The sequence below is a fragment of the Myxine glutinosa genome, chromosome 1 (assembly GCF_964187855.1).
Source record: "Myxine glutinosa chromosome 1, kmMyxGlut1.1, whole genome shotgun sequence".
Lineage (NCBI taxonomy): Eukaryota > Metazoa > Chordata > Myxini > Myxiniformes > Myxinidae > Myxine > Myxine glutinosa.
In genome coordinates this window covers 422,435,261-422,456,031 of record NC_136261.1, presented here as the reverse complement: position 1 = coordinate 422,456,031, position 20,771 = coordinate 422,435,261, and the positions used below count along the sequence as shown (strand labels likewise).

The 20,771-nt window shown below is 46.0% G+C and overlaps 2 protein-coding genes across 3 annotated transcripts in view; both read left to right on the top strand.

Moving 5' to 3' along the window:
- The window catches only part of LOC144889631 (uncharacterized), a 756,734-nt gene that overhangs the window by 278,333 nt on the left and 457,630 nt on the right, over positions 1–20,771 (top strand). The window lies entirely within an intron of this gene.
- Positions 1–20,771, top strand: part of LOC144889632 (uncharacterized) — an 84,700-nt gene that overhangs the window by 27,104 nt on the left and 36,825 nt on the right. The window lies entirely within an intron of this gene.

Below are 20,771 nucleotides of genomic sequence, written 5' to 3'. Positions count from 1 at the left end.
GGGGGGGGTTACCGGCTCCGCCCTTGATGGGGGACTGACAAGGAGCCCCTTTGTGGTAACCCCGTGGAGCGCATGGTCCGGCGCGCATTGTCAATGGCGGCTAACCGAGCCGGTGTGATGACGCACACTCCCCCCGCGCAGCGTCGTTGTTGTTGTAATTGTTGTTGTAGTTGTTGTTTGGGGAAGAAGATGGAAGGAGGTATGGGAAAGGTCCTAAACTCACTACTGGTGCCATATAATCACATTCTGGTGCAACGAAGAGTCAGAATTAATGGAAAGGAGTCCTTAACTGACATAGACTAAGAATAACTAGCAAGATGTCCGAAAGTTGTCTACGTGAGATGCGGTGGACCTGGGCACGACATTTAATGGGGGAAAAAGGGGAAGGTCGGCTCTACTGATTGTTGTTTACAGACAATGGGACTAGGGAATGGGGGATTGGGGATAGTTGGGGAGTATTGGGGAAATAGGGGAATATTTACAAGCGGATATGGAGGCCAAATTCCATATTCGCAACATTGCACCCTTCTCTACCCTCGGGGCGTCCCGACCCGATAAATTTTTACCTACATTAGTGTGGCACGCAATGTAGTTCCCTCTACTATTAACTCTACCCTGAGTGTGACAGTTTTACAGATATTCACAAATGAGTAAATATGTCCCCCTGCGACGTTGCACCCTTCTCCTCACAGAAACACACCCACAGGATAACCGAATCCGGAAAGAATCCTCAAACTAAACATACAGCCGGTAGGGAGCATTATTTACACAAGACTACGCTGATATTTACACTACGATCCAGGACCTGTTTTTGGAGGAACACATGCAGATGTTATGCATAGAGAGAGCACGCATGCTAGCATCGATACACCAACCCACGAGTGCTCTGTGGCCTACGGCCTTTAATAATGTGCAGAGCCCCCCTTCCAAGCATCAAGCACCACCCCATCACACAGTGAGCACCATCCGGTGCACCAATAAAGTGTCTATAAATCATTGGTGGTGTCGCAGCCGGCCGATGTTCTGCCGCTGGTCTTGCCTTCATGTGGTGCACTTGGCCTTCTTACTTCTTTTAAACAAAATAAAGAAAGGCGCCAACCGCGTCCATTTCTTTATTGTGGCCGTCAGGGGGCCAACTGTTAGTGGTTCACCTGTTTGGCATAGGTGCCACGTTGACCCATAGGTCCTTCCACGGGTGGTGCTTGGCCGCAAAAGAGCTGCGGTCCATTGTGGGTGGCCACAAACATTGCGGTCCATATGGTGTATCGATCCAAGCAGCAAGCAGCGAAAGTGCAGGCCCACAACTGCGTAGCCAGCACCTCTCTCTCCTCTCTCTCTACCCCAAAGCCAGATCCTCGGAGGTGGGAGACAAAAGAAAAGACAAGTGAGTAAGGTGGTAAGGGCGCAAAAGTGCACGCAATGTAAGATGATGCACACTGGGGGCACATGGGAACCAGGTGAGACAGGTACGTTCCTATCGTACGCCCCCCCCCCCCCACCAGGTAACCTACATGGCCCCTCCCTTACCCCTTACTGTATCCACACAACACAACACTACCCATAAACATCTACTTTACAAATCAACAAACATCCCTACTGTCTTCCCCGTTCCTCCCATAAACCAAATTCGTCTTCTCTCCCTCCTAACCAATCAAATTTGCCATTTTCAACTTTCATCAAAATTTGCCATCTCCAACTCAACATCATAATTTGCCATTACCAATTCATCATCAGTCCCTCCTAGGGAGGGAGAGATGGAATCACCCCAATGTCTCATCCACGTCGTGATGCGTCTCACAATCCACACAGCAATTTCATTTCCTGCAACAAAACAAAGAAAACACAGGTGTGGAGTCATCATCATCACCACAGGTAAGTGGCTGCGTATGGTGCGACTGGTTCATCAATCCTAACTATTTCCTAAATGACTTTAACAACTTTACACTACCCGGGGTCTTTCTCCGGCCAAACCATTGGCCCTCTTACACTATGGGTTCTAAAAACCAATTCCCATTGGCCAAACTGTGGTGCTCTTCAATTTGGGGTCTCACTCCCCCGATTCATCTCCCGGTGCCCTCGCACAATTTCTGGGCTGTGGCGTGTACCTCTCCCAGTGGGTCTACCCACCTGCACACCTCCACCACTGCAGTTGCCTCCGAGCTTACCTGCTCCTCACCCTAACCTAACTACCTGGGGAAGGCCCTCTGGCTCTCTCCCCACTCGGTGCCCTCTCTGGCACTGGGCTACCCGGGTCCGTCCTCCGGATCCTCGGGCCCCATCCACAACTCTACCGGCTCCCAGAGCCCACCTGCGGCCTCACCTGGCCGACATCCTCACAGTGGTGGAGTGCCCAACCAACTACACACACAGGCTACACGCCCAGCCATTTCCACAACACTAATGCACCCATTCACAACACCATTCTGCAACCGCACCACAAATGCCAATATCCAACCACAATTTACCTATACCCTCTACCTAACACTTACACTACCCGCCCCGGGTACTCGTGAAAAGGGTCCACTCTTCCCCATCCACACCTTCGCACCATGCACACCACTCCGTACCACTTACTCCAACTCTCTCCACACACCTGTACTTGCACACCTGTGCTGTCACACCTGGTGCCACCTGCACCCTTCTCTCCCCAAGCGCATTCGCGCTGATCCACCACACTCACTACTCATCCATTGCTCCACACACCCGTCCAGTTGCACACCTGTGCAATCACACCTGTTCAATTGCACACCTGTGCAATCACACCTGTTCAATCCTCACACACACGGCATCATCTCAGCTAACTTCTCCCCTCCGAAACTTGCGCTTCCCAGTCGTCCCTTTAAACTATTGCGCTCCCACGTCATTGTCAACCACACTAATCTACCTGCGTCCCCACTACAGGTATCAGTCACGAACTAAACTTAACGTTACCTAATGTCATCTTCTAGGGCCCTATCAATATAACCTAACCCACCCGGGCTAGTTTTCACTGCCATACACCCCATAAGCTATTGCTCCTTTGCCCCCACCATGGGAAGGGTGGCAGGGATGCCATCCCACCACATCGGGGGTCTCTCACTACCAATTTTGCACATCAAATTTCAACAAATTAAAAATTTGCCAATCATCTGCCAATCACTGTACCATTACCAATCATCACTCTGCCAATCCTTTGCCAATCATCAAATTTTGTTTTTCTCTAATTTTGGGGCCAAAACACTAACCTCATCACCCAGTCTACTCACTAATGCCTCTCGGTGCGCCAATCCCTGTCCAAAGCCCGGCTTCGTAAAGCCAAGCAATGGATGCGGGTTGTTTTGTGCCGGCGGCTGGATGCGTCCGGCATTCGGGGCAGGGACGGGGGCTTACCCGGGCCGAGGTCCCACGCACCATCTCGGCACGGAGCCATCCAATGTCCCGCTCTCGACCTGCCGGCACGTTTCACCAAAAAGTGGTCGCCATGACGACCCTTTCTATCGGGCTGCCAGCTCCGCCTAGTGGAGCACGGACGCGGCCGTTCAAAGCGAGGCCCAGCACGCACCGAGGGCCCGATTCGGCTATAAGTCGTTCTAAACTCTACCCCGTCTAACGTCGATGCTTCACCTGGACGCTTACACCCCGCAGCCCGTTCCTTGCTCACACATCCAGCCGTTTCCATGCCCCTCGTACCTTTCCTTACACACCTCGGTACACCCGTTCCACTCACAGCCTTGGTCACACACCTGACCACCGAACACTTTGGCACACATTCGTTGCTCGCACACCTCACCAATACACCGCTTCGCGCCCCCTCCTCGGTCACCTCCTCTGTGACAATCACAGGTGTGCTCTCATTCGCACACCCAACCACGTGCCTCACCACCAACTCCAGCGTGCATTCCCACTCACGCTCTACCATTCCAGGTGTGCATCCTTCCTCACCTGTCACCACCAACTCACGCTCCGTGTCACTCGTACTACTCTCACCACCACTCTTGACAACGCACTCACCCTTACTCTTGACAGCACACTCTTTCCTCATGCACCTGTCCGTCACACACCTTTCTCGCGCACACTCTCCCGTTACACCCTCTGTAACACTCACCACAGGTGGACACTCTTCCTTACTTCTGACAGCGCACTCTTTCCTCGTGCACCTGTCCGTCACACACCTTTCTCGCGCACACTCTTGCGCACACTCTCCCGTCACACCCTCTGTAACACTCACCACACCACGCTTCCATGTGCTCCCTCGCACACACGCTACGACCGACTCACTCTCGCCAGCACCCTCACTCCTTGGCACGCACTTTTTCCTCACACACCCCAGAGTCGGACTTTCTCGCACACCTCCTCTTTCGCACACCAGACCTGTCGCACACTTCACCAACGGCCTCTCACGAACACCCGGGTCTATCTCGACCCCCAAGCTTATTAAATCCCCTGGCGCATCATACGCACGACCATATTGGTCACCACTTACACCGGGTCCTATTCCTCTTCGCTTCTCCTCCATCACCTGCGAATCCCTCATCCGGTTAATGAGCACATCATCACGATCCAAACACAGACTTTGGACCAATTCTTTTACTTCCTCCTTTATCTCCTTCTTATCCCCTCTCCGTCGCTTCTTAATTTCGCTCATCCCTTCTTCCACTTCTTCTAATTTCTGCTTCACCTCTTTTATGTCCCGGTACGTCTCCTCAAGCTCATCCTCTAAGGCTACCTTGACCGTTTCCATGTGCGTCCTCACCTGCCGGTCCTTCGTCTCCATTACCTCTATCACCTCGTCCAGCCTCGTTGTCAGTCCCTCACGTACCATCTGACATTCCCTCTTCGTCGCTACCAAGTCATTTTTTAAGTCATTTTGTGTCGCTTTTAACCCTCCTATTACCGCTGTGTTCTTCTTTACCTGGTCCGTTAGTTCTTTTTGTCCCTCCGTCAGCTGTTCTACTTCCTGCGTCAGGTCCTCTATGCCCCCTTGTAACTTTACAGTCCCCTTTCTCACCTCCTTCTCCATGTGCTCCTTACAGTGCCTCACCTCCTCGCGCACTCCTCCGACCTCCTCACTCACTCCTCTTCTGATCTCCTCTCCCATCACTTGCATCTCCTGCCCAGATGCCACCCTCATCTGCTCCATTTCCTCCCTGTGAGCATCCAGCTTGGTTTCTACCCCCATTCTGACCCCCTCTATCTGCTGCCCCATTTGGTTAACTTCCCTTTCCGCTTGGTCCCTCATGTCCCTCAATTTGCCTTCCATGGTGTTTTCTAACCCCTCTAACCCTTTTTTCATCCCTTCCATTTGATTCTCTTGAGCGGCCATTCTGTTTTCTACCCCCGTTAACCCCTCCTGTATTTCCCCTAACCTATTGTCTAATCCCTCTATTCTACTCCCTAACCCTCCGATCTGGGCCCCCATGTCCTCCCTCAATTTCTCGCTATTGGACCCCATGTCCTCCCTCAATTTCTCGCTATTGGACCCCATCTCCTCCCTCAATTTCTCGCTATTGGACCCCATCTTTTGTTCTAACCGTTCGCTATTCTGGGCCATAAGGGCCTTCATTTGTATGAAAAACAAGTTCCAATCCACCGGGGGCGCTGCCACGGTCGCGGGCGCGGTGACCAGCGAGGCGCCATTTTGTGCGTTTGCTACCCTCGCTGCTTCGCTCTCCTCGCGTCCCTCAATTTGGTCCTGGACCGACCCTGCCTCACTCTCCCCTACCGGACCCCAGCTGTCTTGATCCGCCATAGTGCGACTTTCAAAATTCGGGTTTTTATTTTCGTATAACAAAATCAAATTTCGCCGTTATAATTTCGCGCGGGAAACGCGCTCCGAATCGATTCTAATTGTTACAAATTTGCGCCTAATAAATTTAGTCCCGGGTCCGAATTCCACTCCTCGACACCAATTGTTACAGACGTGGCTTAGATGTTATTTACCGAGCGGTTTGGTATGATCACGTCTGCACAAGTTACCCGATTATACCCGAACGTTGACTAATCGCGCTACGCTAGATCAATGAAGGAAAAGACACACGGCTGGGATTAAAATGACGCGACACCAGGGATACGGTTCTCAAGACCTCCGGAGGAGGTTATATTGTTACGGAAGGTTAGATTACAACTACAAGAGGGACAGCATAGTAAGATAAGCACTTAGACACACTCTTATATTATTCCCAACAGACGACAGATAAACGGGACAAAAGGCTGACTCACACGGGGTTTGATGGCTAGGAAAGGCAGGATCGATGGCTCCAGGTGCACCTGGGCTCAAAGGTCAGAATCGACTCGGTCCGGTCCAGAGATGCGGGGAGGTATTCAGCGCTCGTACGTGGCAACTTCTCTCTCCAGGCTGGGGGCGCATCTGACCTCACATCCGGTGAGTCGCTTCGTATCTCCGGCGGGGAGTGACACGCCCTCGGCTCGTTAGCTCTGCCCCAGATGGAATCGGCACGTCGCCTCTCATTGGGTGCGTGCGGGGGGCGGGGGGGTTACCGGCTCCGCCCTTGACGGGGGACTGACAAGGAGCCCCTTTGTGGTAACCCCGTGGAGCGCATGGTCCGGCGCGCATTGTCAATGGCGGCTAACCGAGCCGGTGTGATGACGCACACTCCCCCCGCGCAGCGTCGTTGTTGTTGTAATTGTTGTTGTAGTTGTTGTTTGGGGAAGAAGATGGAAGGAGGTATGGGAAAGGTCCTAAACTCACTACTGGTGCCATATAATCACATTCTGGTGCAACGAAGAGTCAGAATTAATGGAAAGGAGTCCTTAACTGACATAGACTAAGAATAACTAGCAAGATGTCCGAAAGTTGTCTACGTGAGATGCGGTGGACCTGGGCACGACATTTAATGGGGGAAAAAGGGGAAGGTCGGCTCTACTGATTGTTGTTTACAGACAATGGGACTAGGGAATGGGGGATTGGGGATAGTTGGGGAGTATTGGGGAAATAGGGGAATATTTACAAGCGGATATGGAGGCCAAATTCCATATTCGCAACAATACCTACAAGAGAAGGGTGCTCGGTATTACATACCTTATGATTTGGAGCATATATACACAAAGAATTAAGTTAAGCACCCCTACACAACGAATTAAGGTAAGCACCCCCTAATATATATTCTTTGTGTATATGTATACATTGGCATATATTCTAAGGTATGTGAGATCAAATAATGATTGGTATGACATTAGCAATTATCCATTGATGAAATGCAGATACACAGGGTCTATGAGACGTAGGGTTGAGTCAGTGATCCGATCACGTGGGTCCTACACACGTTATTGACGCAAAGATCGCTAGAGGTCTTCTCAGAACAATGACTGTACGTTGGAAAACATAAACGTCATCCACACTGTCCGTGATGGACCTATAGCTCCATACTTAAATTGAGGTGCAAATATGCCTAAAATTCCCAAAAAATTTCACCTTAAATTATTCAGAATAAAATATTGAAAACGGCATGATTGTTATGTTTTTATGTGACCATAATATCACTTCTCCAGAAAATATAGCAATATCATGGGTATATTACACTGTTTTGACGACAACAAACTTGTAATGTGCGAGGTTGTAAAAAAACGGGGGGGGGGGGGTGCTTAACTTAATTCTTTGTGTATACATGGGAATTTTATCATAAAAAACTGGCCTTATACTGATATTGCTAAACCCACAAATAGACTTGTTTAAAATATTAAATAAAAATGAACTTCTCAAAGTTATGAAATAGAAAACTCTTTTAGAAATCATCAACAAATCTTATTGGTATCCTATCATGAGAAAAATAATTATGGATACAAGAATATCTCAAAATCCAGATGAGTATATGTATAATATTCTTTGGGGCTCAAACTCAAGGGTAGCAAGGGATGAGGAAGGAGTTGAGAAGGAGGAAAGGGAGAAGGAAGAGAGGGAGGGAAGAGAGAGGTGGGAAATCAGTGAGATTCGTAAAAGATTGAATGTATTACAGCAAGAAGATCAATCTCAACTCACCGAAGAGGAAAATAAAAGAAAGAATGAATGCTGTGAAAATATTGATTTCAAAAATTGCTGAGATGGATGAGGAAGGAGTTGAAGAAGAGAAGGAGGAAAGAGAAAAAGGAGGAGGAGGAGAGGGAGGAAAGGGAGAAAAGAGAGAAGGAGGAGAGGGAGCAAAGAGAGAGGGAGGAAAAATATAAAAAGATGGAAATCAGTGAGATTAATAAAAGATTGAAGGTATTACAGCAAATAAATCAAACAATGCACTGAGGAGGAAAATAAAGAAATGAAAAGTCTAATGGAAATATTATTTTCAAGAATAACGACGTCAATATCTTCACTTTCAGGGAGGAGATTTAAACGAGAAAGTGGGGATAAAGAAGAAGAAGAAGGAAAATATTACGTGGTTGATGTTGGTGTTATTGACTTTAGTTAGTTTTATTTGTAAATAAATGGAGGAGAGAGTGAAGGCATTCCTTAGGATTCTTTACGTTTTAAAAATAAAGATTGAAATGTATATGTTAAAAACCAAAAAGGTTTTGATACTCTGTCAGAATTTTTCTGATAAATAAATATGAGTTGTCTCAAATGTAAAAAGAAAACTAAATCTAAAAATATCTCTTATGTTAAAGCTAAAAATAATAGAGTTTATCAAAAAGGAATATGTCAAGTGTGTGGCTCTAAAAAGTGCCAATTCATCTCTCCTAAAAGTGGAGGAGACATACAAAAGTTTCTGTCAGGAAGTAAATTTACAACAACTGGAATTCTAGGGGAATTACACCTTCCAGGGTATTCTTTCTGTGGTCCAGGAACAAACTTGGATAAAAGATTATATGAGGCTGACAATCCTAAACCTTGGTCTAAACCTATAAATAGGGTTGATGAAGTGTGTATGAAGCATGGTATTGCTTATGGGAATACCACTACATTGGATGAAAAACATGAAGCAGACAGAGAAATGTTGTATAATTTGCCTTTGATACGAAATCCTACGTTGAGAGAGAAAGTTGATAGGTTTATTGTAAAAAAAATGATAAGTGCTAAATTGAAACTTGGTCTTGGTTATTCCCCAAAAAACGATTAAACTCCAATGATGTCATCAAGACTGAGGAGCTTTTGGCTAATTAATTACATAAACCTATAATCACAAAGTTTAAAAGAAGGAAAGTTTATTCTAAATACACCGACCACATATGGTCCGCTGATTTAATCGAACTAAATAATGATAAGGGATACAGGTATGCTTTAACCGTTATTGATTTGAGGAGTAGATTTGCCTGGGTTGTTCCTTTGATAAACAAAAGGGGTAATACTCTTATGTTAGCTTTCAGTGGAATATTTAGTAAAAGTAAAAGAAATCCAAAGAAGTTATGGACTGACGAGGGAACAGAGTTCTATAACAAAATATTTATGAAATTTCTTAAGGGGGAGGGTATTAAATTATACAGCACCTTTAATGAAGGAAAGGCAGTTGTTATTGAGCGTTTTAATCGCACTTTGAAAGAGAAACTATCTAAAAAATTCACACAACTCGGTTCTCAACAATGGGTATATTTAATCCAGAATATTGTAGATAATTACAATAATACAGTTCATTCATCAACAAAATCAAAACCATCGGAAACATTTACAAAATTAGAATATGAAAAGGAGATTAATTTGAGAAAGCCCAAATTCAAAGTTGGTGATATTGTAAGAATATACAGATGGAAAAGCCATTTTGAGAAAGGTTATACAAAGAGATGGACGAATGAATTATTTAAAATTGTTGATGTAATGGATACAGTCCCTTGGACTTACAAATTATATGATATGAATGGGGAAGAAATCTTGGGTTCATTTTACTCACAAGAATTACAAAAAACACAAGTAAGCAGATAATACCCTTGAAAATAATAAATAAATAAATAAAATGTAATGGGGATACGTTCTTGAGATCTGTGAACCCCAAACACAGAATCCCTCAACTTTTCAGTTGGGGCTTAACTTTTGTGTGCGTGTACAATGGGGATACGTTCTTGAGATCTGTGAACCCCAAACACAGAATCCCTCAACTTTTCAGTTGGGGCTTAACTTTTGTGTGTGCAATGGGGATACGATCTTGAGATCTATGAACCCCAAACACAGAATCCGTCAACTTTTCAGTTGGGGCATAACTTTTGTGTGTGTGTATGTGTGAGTGAGTCATAATAATATACAAACCCAACCCCATCCCTAACCCATCCCTAACCCAACCCCATCCCTAACCCAACCCCATCCCTAACCCAACCCCATCCCTAACCCAACCCCATCCCTAACCCAACCGCATCCCTAACCCAACCGCATCCCTAACCTAACCCAACCCCATCCCTAACCCAACCCCATCCCTAACCTAACCCAACCCCATCCCTAACCCAACCCAACCCCATCCCTAACCCAACCCTAACCCAACCCCAACCCTAACCCTCACATTCAAAATCCTAACCCAACCTCATCCCTAACCCTCACATTCAAAATCCCATCCTAACCCTAACATAATCTTTTTTTTCTTCTTTTTTTAAAATACGTGTTTCATTTTTATTTTTTTCCGCTTCTCCCAATTCTGTCTTTCAAGGCTTTCAAGTTTGAAGAAGTAGAAATGGGAAGAAAGAATTTTCCAGCATTTTCTTCCTCGAACTTTCTTGATATTGCTTAAATCAAGCGTCATTAAACAAAGAACATTGTTCATTGCTTTAGAATGCAAAGAGTCTCCAAGATGGACCCCACAGGTAGAGTCTCCAAAATAAAACCAACTTTCCAAGTTCCCAAGGTATAACCACATTCCTGTTGAGCCTCCAAGATAGGTATCACAATCCGAGTCATCAAAACAAAACCCCCATTCCGAGTCTCCAAAAATATAACCATCTTTCCAAGTCTCCAAGGTAGAACCACAATTTTCAGAAATATTGGGGGTTTCCGTGATAAGTCTCACATAGTATAACTGCGGACCATCAGGGAGAATTCCCGTTTCCCAATTTTTTAGGGTTTCTATGATGTGTCTCACATAGTATAACTGCGGACCATCAGGGAGAACTCTCCTTGCCCGATTTTTTAGGGTTACTGTGATGTGTCTCACTTAGTATAACTGCGGACCATCAGGGAGAATTCCCGTTTCCCAATTTTTTAGGGTTTCTATGATGTGTCTCACATAGTATAACTGCGGACCATCAGGGAGAACTCTCCTTGCCCGATTTTTTATGGTTACTGTGATGTGTCTCACTTAGTATAACTGCGGACCATCAGGAAGAACTCCCCTTTCCCAATTTTCAAAAATTTGTGGGTCTCCAATGTATGACTTGTTGTATTCTGGCTCATCAAGGTAGAACTTGTTCAGTGGGTTTTGTTTTGATAACTCACAATAAGTATCATCATGGTAGAACCCTTTTTCAGGATTTTGTGGATCTCCAAGGTATAACTCTTTGGCTGGGTCATCAAGGTAGAACTCGTTCTGTGGGTCTTGGTTGTTCAAAATGTCTTCAAACAAAAAAATAACTTCATCCCAAGTTGTGTTAAAAGCAGAATTTTCATTTCGTATCTCAGATACAATTTCCTGTGGGAGAAAATAACAATGTATTAATTTAATACAATATTTTTATTTGTATAAATCAAAGCTCTATGAATATTAAAATAAACTTTAACTCTTACACGAGTCTCACATCAAAAAAAAAAAAAAAAAAAAAAAATAAACAAACTTACCTCCATTGATAAGAGGTTCGAGTCCAGTTCATCAATCTGAAGGTTGAGCACTACACAGGTAGTAGGACTCCAAGGGATACCAAAATTATCCCATTCCATGTCAGCACTGTAGTCCATTCTCAAGTGAAGCAGAAAGCGTGTTTGAAAAAGCCTGTGTGGTCGGTGCCTTTTATAAGAAGAACTGGGTGTCATTTCCTGTGGAAATTCCCTGTGCATGTCTTAACTGGAAATGACACAATGCTGGAGAGTTTATAAAGTGGGTGGGGTTTAGCAAAAGTGGGTGGGGTTTAACAAAAAGCGGGCGGGGCTTATCAAAAAGTGGGCGGGCTTTAAAAAGTGGGCGGAGCTTAACAAAAAGTGGGCAACGCCTACCAAAATGGTGTGTGGCACTGGAGGCGCTCAAACAAGAACATTGAGGGAGGTTTATAATTTTATCTTAGCTCAGTTAAAATATCTTGATAAAGAACCAAACTCAAACATATACTTAATGTATGAGATGGTGATGGAAGTTGTCGGATAATTAAATTATTTCCTACGCATAAACAAATATTTGGAGGATCATTGTTTCAGTGGTCTACTAAACAACAATGATCATTGATAGTAAGAGTAAAAGCCCCATAAGACCAAGGGGGTCAGGAATAGAGGTGTTAAGGGGGATTGAAGAAAAGTGATGGTGAGAGGAAAATTTACATGTAAGTGAATGGAGATTTGGGGCTGTCCCAGGAACAATATTTATCATCTACTCTTGTCCTCCTCTTCCACATCTTTCCCTACCCCTCCCCCCCCCTGTTCTGTATCTGATGCTCCCCCTTCCTCTTCATTAATGGTATGGACCTCAAACATCCGGGGCCTTCCCTCAAACCTGACTGATCTCTCCATACAGGTTGCTTCCGACAAACCAGACGTGATCTGCTTCACAGAAGCTTTCTTCCTTCATGATGTCTCTGTTTCCTTCGTATCTCTCCTAGGTTACTCCCTCCTCCGGTATGATAGACTTGAGCCTCGCCCTGGAGGTGGGGTTGCTATCTTTATAAAAAAAACTCTTCCTCGCTCGTCCTGCACTGCCCTTTCTCCACCTCACCCCCAGGAATACCTTTGGCTACGGCTTTCCCTTCGCTCCCACCTTTTGTGCATATGTGTATTGTTCCGTCCACCAAACAGTGATGACTCCATCTACATCTCGCTGTCTGATAATATGGACCAACTTCTGTCTACCCATCCCATCTCTCTCTTCCTCATATGTGGTGATTTCAATTGTCACCATTCCAGCTGGCTGGGTGTGGGTACCTCTTTCACCAGCCATGGCTCTTCAGCAAAGGACTTCTGCGACTCACTGGGACTGACACAATCTGTCAATTTCCCGACCTGGATCTCAGTCAACGGAGCATCTTCTCTTCTGGACTTGGTTATGACTAACTTCCCTGAAAATGTCTGCTGCTCTTCTGCTCCAATCGGCTCATCTGATCATGTGCCAGTTAAAGTGGCCATCTCTCTGACCATTCTCAGAGAGCCTCCTCAGCATCGACGAGACTGGCATTTCACTCAGGCCAACTGGCACGGTCTTCAAGCAGCCATCAATCATCTGGACTGGTCTCCCATCTCTCCCACCTCTGACATCAACTCATCCTGGGAATTCTTCAAAAGTAAATTGCTCTCTCTCTCATGCACAGATTTATCCTATCTCATCTTCAGTTGTCATACCCTTCCTCCCATCCATGGTACACGGAATCTTGTGGTGAGGCTGTTGCCCAGAAACAACTTGCTTTCGTCTCCTGGAAAGCAAATCCAATGGAAGGAAATCTCATTTCCTTTCACAAAGCGTGAAACAAGTGTGTCCACCCTCATGAGAGCCAGGAAACAATATCTCTCCGTTCTCAAGACTGAACTGTCTTATCTGTCTCCCTCTTTTAAATCCTGATGGCATCTGGTCAAATCTGTTTCTGGTGTTTGTTCCCCCTCCACCCCCCTCCGTCACCTCAAATGGCTACACGGCTGACTCCGCACGTGAAAATGCTGAATGCCTCAACTCTGTGTTTGCTTCTAAATCCTGTGTCCCAAACCCATCCCTCTCTGTACCCACCGCACCCAGTCGTACCCAGCTGCTCCTGGACTCTGTGTCCTTTCCTCCTGACAAGGTGGAAATGTTTCTGTCAACCCTCGACTCTGATTCTGCAACTGGACCTGACGGCATCAGCCCACGCATCCAGAAATCCTGTTCTCCCGCTCTTTCACTCCCACTCTCTGTTCTCTTCACCCTCTCTTTTGCTCAAGGTCATCTTCCATCTGCTTGGAAATAAGCCAACATCACTGCTTTGCACAAAACAGGTGAAAAACAGATCCTAGCAATGACAGACCAATCAGCCTTCTCTGAATTATCAGCAAAGTCATGGAATCCATCATTGCTTCAGATATGAAATCTTTCCTCTTCTCCAATGGCTTGATCTCTGATCATCAATTTGGTTTCAGACCTGGTCACTCTACTCTGGACATGCTGCTTCTGCTTTCTCAACAATGGATGGAGGTCCTCAATGCCAAACAGGAAATTAGAGCTGTCTCCCTTGACATATCATGTGCCTTCGATACGGTTTGGCACCCCGCTCTGCTCACCAAACTCTCCTCCTTTGGTATCCGTGGAAATCTCCACGCATGGCTGGCGCACTTCCTCTCCAGTCGTAGTCAACGTGTGGCCCTGAATGGGTTTCTCTCATCTCCCCTTCCAGTTCAGGATGGAGTTCCCCAAGGCAGTGTTCTGGGCCCTGTGCTTTTTCTGGTCTTCATCAATGATCTCTCTGACTCTCTTGAAAATCCTCTCTATCTCTTTGCTGATGACTCCACTCTCTATCGCTCCATTCCTCATCCCTCAGATCGGCAGTCTGCAGCCTCCTCACTCTCTGCAGACCTGGACAAAATCACAGACTGGGCAAACAAGTGGAACATGTCTTTCAATCCTGACAAATCTCACACTCTTACGATGTCTCTCCGAAAAAACCGACTGGACAACCCTCCTATCCACTTTCTGAATAATGCTCTCCAAGAAGTTCTGTCAATCAAGCTTTTGGGTCTCACTATCTGCCATGATCTTTCCTGGGAAAACCACATTTCAAATCTCGCCTCCAAAGCCAGTCGCCGACTGGGCATCCTCAGTCGTGCGAAGTCCTTCCTTGTTTTACGGTGTCCTCCCCTATCCCCTGGTCTCGGTAAACCTCCAAACCCCGAGAGGATCCCCGGCAGAAAAATATGTTGTTCTTTGTTGAAATCAATCAATAACGAAACCATAAATGAAACCATCAAATGAAACGATCAAATCAATAATGAAACCACACCAATGGTTGTCAACGAACAAATAATATATTAAAAAGCACACAAGAAGAACCACACAACAATGGTGGCAATCAACCATACAATCAATATCTTAAGATGGTACCATCTTCTCTAATAACCTAACTCAAACTCACGGCAATCCCAAGGAATGGAACAGAGCCCTCCTCAATGTCTCGATAAAACAATGGTGCTCCCGGCGAAGTCGCAATGAGGCGGGTAAGGAGGTGTAGGCAAAGTGGGGACCGTCACATGATCCCAGCCAACAGCAATTGGCGCTGGAAAGAGGACTCGCAAAGACACGATCCAAACGTGCTGTCACGCACACACATCCTCGGCAAACCACCGGAGGGCGAAACCAGCAGACTCAGCAAAACCTTGTTCCGCGAACGACGTGCGAGGTCCCCAAAATGACGGATGGCTCTTACTCGAGCCGCAGCCTCTAGGCGAGGATTCCCCAGAATCTCACACCTGTACCTGACTTCGCAGGCTTTTTCACAACTCCAGCGATAACACCAATCGCACGAGATTCCTTTCAAGGACTCAAAGTTCACTCGTGATGTACGCTCGACCATGCTAGGTACTGAACTTTTACAAAATGCGTCTTTTCAACTCCGCCTCACGCCCTCTTCCTCTTGTCTCGACGTCTTCCGGTTCACGATCCGATTTCCTCTCATTTTTACCATGAGCGCTTTTACCCTTTAACCACAATAACCATTTCCCTTAAACAATAATATTCACAATACTTAGAACCAACAATAATAATAACAATAATAATTAGTGCCGAATCCGTAACACTTCCCACCCTCAAGAAAGAAAGTTTGAACACAGCGAAAACTTTCTTTGCAGGCAAATTCTTGAAACCAACAAAAGTAAACTCACAACCCAAATCATCAGTTCCCATGGGCAACAATAATCAATATTTCCCCAAAAAAATTAAGCAACAAAATTTAAAACAACTTACAGAGATTTCCAAAGTTAATTCACTCTGGACAAAGAGTCAGCTACGACATTGTCCCTGCCCTTTACATGTTCAATTTCCCATTGGACTCCTGCAAAGCCAAACTCCATCTCATCACCCTCTGATTTTTACTTTCAGTTTCTTGTAAATGAAGGTTAAGGGGTGGTGATCAAAAATCCAAAGGCCAGCAAATCTATAGCACTTTCCCCGGGAGGCCAAGCTGAAAGCCAGGTTCCATGGGGGTTGGGTGGTGAGGCCTGGAAGTATTCACTACATGGACGCCTTGAGGAACATGGCATTAATGGTTAATCCGTGTAGGAATTTTGGTTCGGCTACTCCGCAGCATTCAGTGCTTCAACTCTTTCTAACTTTCGTAATGATCACGGTTGGACCGCTTGTCACTGTAGTCACGTGAATAGCGGTCTCCTTCTCAGCCCCTACCCTGATAATCCTTCCTTCGGGAGCTGCCGTAACTCTGGGAGCCTCCATAATAATAATATCGATTGCGGCCACCACCAAAACTACTACTCCGTTGTCCTCCTCTGTAGCCCCCTCGACACCTATGAAATGCCTTCCCTAATGTTATGGTCCGACCATCCAAATCCTTGCCATTCCAATCCTTCTCTGCCTCTTTGGCGTCCTTTGTTTTTGTTTTTTTCAAACGTGACAAAACCAAATCCTCTTGACTTTTGTGTTTCCCTGTCTTTTATCAGCCGCACTTCCAAAAGCGGTCCATATTTGCCGAAGACAGAGGTCAGAACCTCTTCCCTTGTTTTGAAGTTCAGTCCTCCTACAAATAGCTTACCAATATTGCCTCCATCCCTGACTGGTGTGGTTATTTTCCATATCGGACTTTTTAACCACCATAAAGTTACCAGAAACTTGACCACCGGCTAAATAATTCCCAATAACAGATACTCCCTCTACAGGAAGAGTGGCTTGTAAACCTACGGTGACTGGTCCTGACACCAAATCCGACTCTAAATTGATGACATGAATTGGAGCTCTAACACAGCCACCAATCCCCTGTAAACAAACACTATCACCAGTTGCTGTCCTCTCCGACAATGGCAAAATGCCTTCAAGTATTAAAGATTGATGTGCTCCTGTGTCCCTCAATACCCTAACAGGTCTTGGGTTAGTCGTGTCTCCCTCCAGTCAGAGTGTCCCCTCTGAAATGAATGGTTGGTAACCCTTTTGAGGGCGATTTCTCACATTTGCCATTGCATTCGGAGTTGTACTAGTTGAACTCCGCTCCTGATTTTCCTTTCCCAGAGCATAACAGTGGGACATTAAGTGTCCAGGTTTATAGCAAAAAGTGCAAGTAGGCCTGGAGGAGAACCTCGTGGTTTGTCTCGAGCCCCCCGGAGGATAAGTTTGCCTAGGAACTGCTCTCTTCGGATTTCTAGAAGTCGTGGTATCGGAGTGGTCCTCGGATTCATCTCGAGGCCGCCCCCATGAATTTTCGTTCTCCGCCCCTGATGTACCATATCTCCCCTGGCTAGGTCTAGGCGAGAAGTTAGGTTTGTGGAACCCCATCCTGTGGGTTAAGGCATAGTCATCAGCCATGGCTGCTGCCTCATACAGCTTTGGTACTTTCCTTTCCTCCAGATGAACTTTAATGTCCTCGTGGACACACTGTTGGAATTCCTCCACCAGGACCAATTGTCACAATAGATCGAAGTCTTTCCCAACCCCTTTTGAATGACACCACCTATCAAACATGGTTTCTTTCATTCTGGCAAACTCCACATGGGTCTCACTCTCCCTCTTCCTGGCATTCCGGAATTTTTGCCGGTAAGCTTCAGGGACCAATTCATAGGCTTTGAGAATGGTTTTCTTCACTATCTCATAATCTGCACATTGGTCAATCGGTAAAGCCGAATAAATATCTTGAGCTTTACCCACCAGAACACTTTGCACTAACATGGTCCAGGACTCCTCCAGCCATTTTAGCATTTGAGCCACTTTCTCAAAGTGTGAAAAAAAAATGTGGCTACCTCCTTTTCATTGAAGGGTGGAACCAGCCTCACATGTCTACCAACATCCCAGGTGTTCTGACCAGTTGTCGAACCCGTTGGCATGCATGGTACCTCTCCCCGTTCTCTCATTAACTCCAGCTCCTTGACTTTAATTTCCTGCTGACGCGCCATTTCACGGTCCTTTAACTCCTTCGGCTTTTCTCTCCTCTGCTTCGAGTTCCCTTGCAGCTCTCCTTTCCTCTGCTTTCCTTTCCTCTGCTCTTTCTTGTGCTTTTTTTTCTCTTCTAACCTTTCCTGGAGTTCTCGTTCCTGTTCTGCTCTTTCCTTTTCTGCTTTCATTTCCTCTGCTTTTAACCTTTCCTGGCTCTGCAATTGCATCTCCAGTATCCGGAGCTCCACATCTTCTTGTTCCTCCGGTAACCAATCCAAGGCTACCTTTGTCCATGTTCCTAATCCCACCAGAGATTGTATCACCACTGTCTGCATCTCTGCCTTCTTCATATTACTTCGGACCTCCAAGCTAAAATGTTTGGCCAATTTCAAGAGTTCCGATCTTAACGCTCTGAACTGTGCCTCACTAGGGGTCTCTGCAAACTTCTCTGCATCAAACTCCATGGTGACTATTGTTAACACCTGTTAACCTTCACACAAGAAATCTCCAATTTATTTTTTTTGGGAAAAATTTGGGAATGTTGGAAAAGTTCCAAATTTGGGAATTCTGGGAATGTTACGGAATTCTTTCCCGGTCTAAAGTTAGGGAATTTTATATCCCGGACGAAGACGCAATTTCGAGCCGACGAGTTTCAATTGGACGAGCCCCCATTTTCTGTTACGGGGTCCTCCCCTATCCCCTGGTCTCGGTAAACCTCCGAACCCCGAGAGGATCCCCGGCAGAAAAATATGTTGTTCTTTGTTGAAATCGATCAATAAATGAAACCATCAATGAAACAATCAAATCAATAATGAAACCACACCTATGGTTGTCAAAGTACAAAATATATTAAAAAGCACACAAGAAGAACCACACAACAATGGTGGCAATCAACCATACAATCAATATCTTAAGATGGTACCATCTTCTCTAATAGCCTAACTCAAACTCACGGCAATCCCAAGGAATGGAACAGAGCCCTCCTCAATGTCTCTATAACACAATTGTGCTCCTGGCGAAGATGTGATGAGGCGGGTAAGGAGGTATAGGCAAGGCGGGGACCGTCACGTGATCCCAGCCAACAGCAATTGGCGGTGGAAAGAGGACTCCCAAAGATGTGATCCAAACGTGCACATACATGTGCAGCCGCGAACCGCACCGTATTCTTCAAAGGCCGCTGTCGCGCACACATCCTCGGCAAACCACCGGAGGGCGAAACCAGCGGACGTGGCAAAACATTGTTCCGCGAACGACGTGTGAGGTCCCCAAAATGGCGGCCGGCTTTTACTCGAGCCGCAGCCTCTAGGCGAAGATTCCCCAGAATCTCACACCTGTACCTGACTTCGCAGGCTTTCACACCTCCAGCGATAACACCAATCGCACGAGATTCCTTTCAAGGACTCAAAGTTCACTCACGATGTACGCTCGACCATGCTAGGTACGGAGCTTTTACAAAACCCGTCTTTTCACCTCCGCCTCATGCCCTCTTCCTCTTCTCTCAACGTCGTCAGGTTCACGATCCGATTTCCTGTCTCATTTTTACCATGAGCGCTTTTAACCCTTTAACCACAATAACTATTTCCCTTAAACAATAATAATCGCAATACTTAGAACCAACAATAATAATAATAACAACAATAATAATTAGTGCCGAATCCGTAACACTTGGCACACCTGAGCTCCTCACCACATGCAAGGCTTTCATCCGCAGCTCAATGGAATACTGCTCTCCCCTCTGGGCTAGTGCTCATGCCTCACACCTAGCTCATCTTCACGCTGTTGAAACCAAAGTATTCAGAATCATTGGAATCTCCCGCGATGAAGCTAACTCCAAGGGCCTTTCACTCACTCACCACAGGCAGGTTGGTGGTCTTTCCGTCTTCTACCGACTCCTCTCCAGCCTTGCCCCCCCAGCTCTCTCTGGGCTCTGTCCCCCAAATATTCCTACAGGTCGCACAAGATCTGCCTGCAACCCTCTTATGGTTAAACTGCCAAAAGCAAGACTCTCTGCTCACCTTCACTCTTTCATTCCTCTTTTCTCCCACCTCTGGAACAAACTCCCTCACTCTCTTCAATCCCATTCCACCCCCCAGGTCTTTAAAACAGCTGTTCACCATCATCTCTTATCTTCCCCCATCCAAAACCTTGATCTTTTCTACCCCCACTAATTTCACCCCAAATCCACTTTTTTGAAATCCCAAATTCTGTCCTGGAAGTCCTTGGTGTCCTTGTGTTTTATACTTCTCCCACCTCCCCCCCCTTCCCACGCCTCCTCCCCCCCAAGCGCTCTCCCTCCCACACATCTCCCTGCTCTCAAATGTTGTTTGTTTGCTTCCCCTTCTCTCCCCACCTTGTCTTCCGCTCCCTATTTTTATATATTTTGTTTCTGGTTGATTTGTTTGTGAAATAAATGTTAGCTCTTTCCTGAGCCTCAATTCAGTATACAAAAGAAAAAAAGGAAAAAAATGTGTGTGAGACCATTGCAGTGAGAGGAAAATAAAACATAGGGACAATACCCCTGGTGCTCACCTGATAGAATAAACGGTATACTTCACTGACTAAAGGTATTGTTGTGGTTTTGCGAATAAAGAATGACCCCCCTCGTAGGTAGTTGCACCACAACATGTAGCCTTGCTTTAGTTCAGTTATTTCTTAGTAAATGTAAGCATTGTCTCCTTTCCTGTG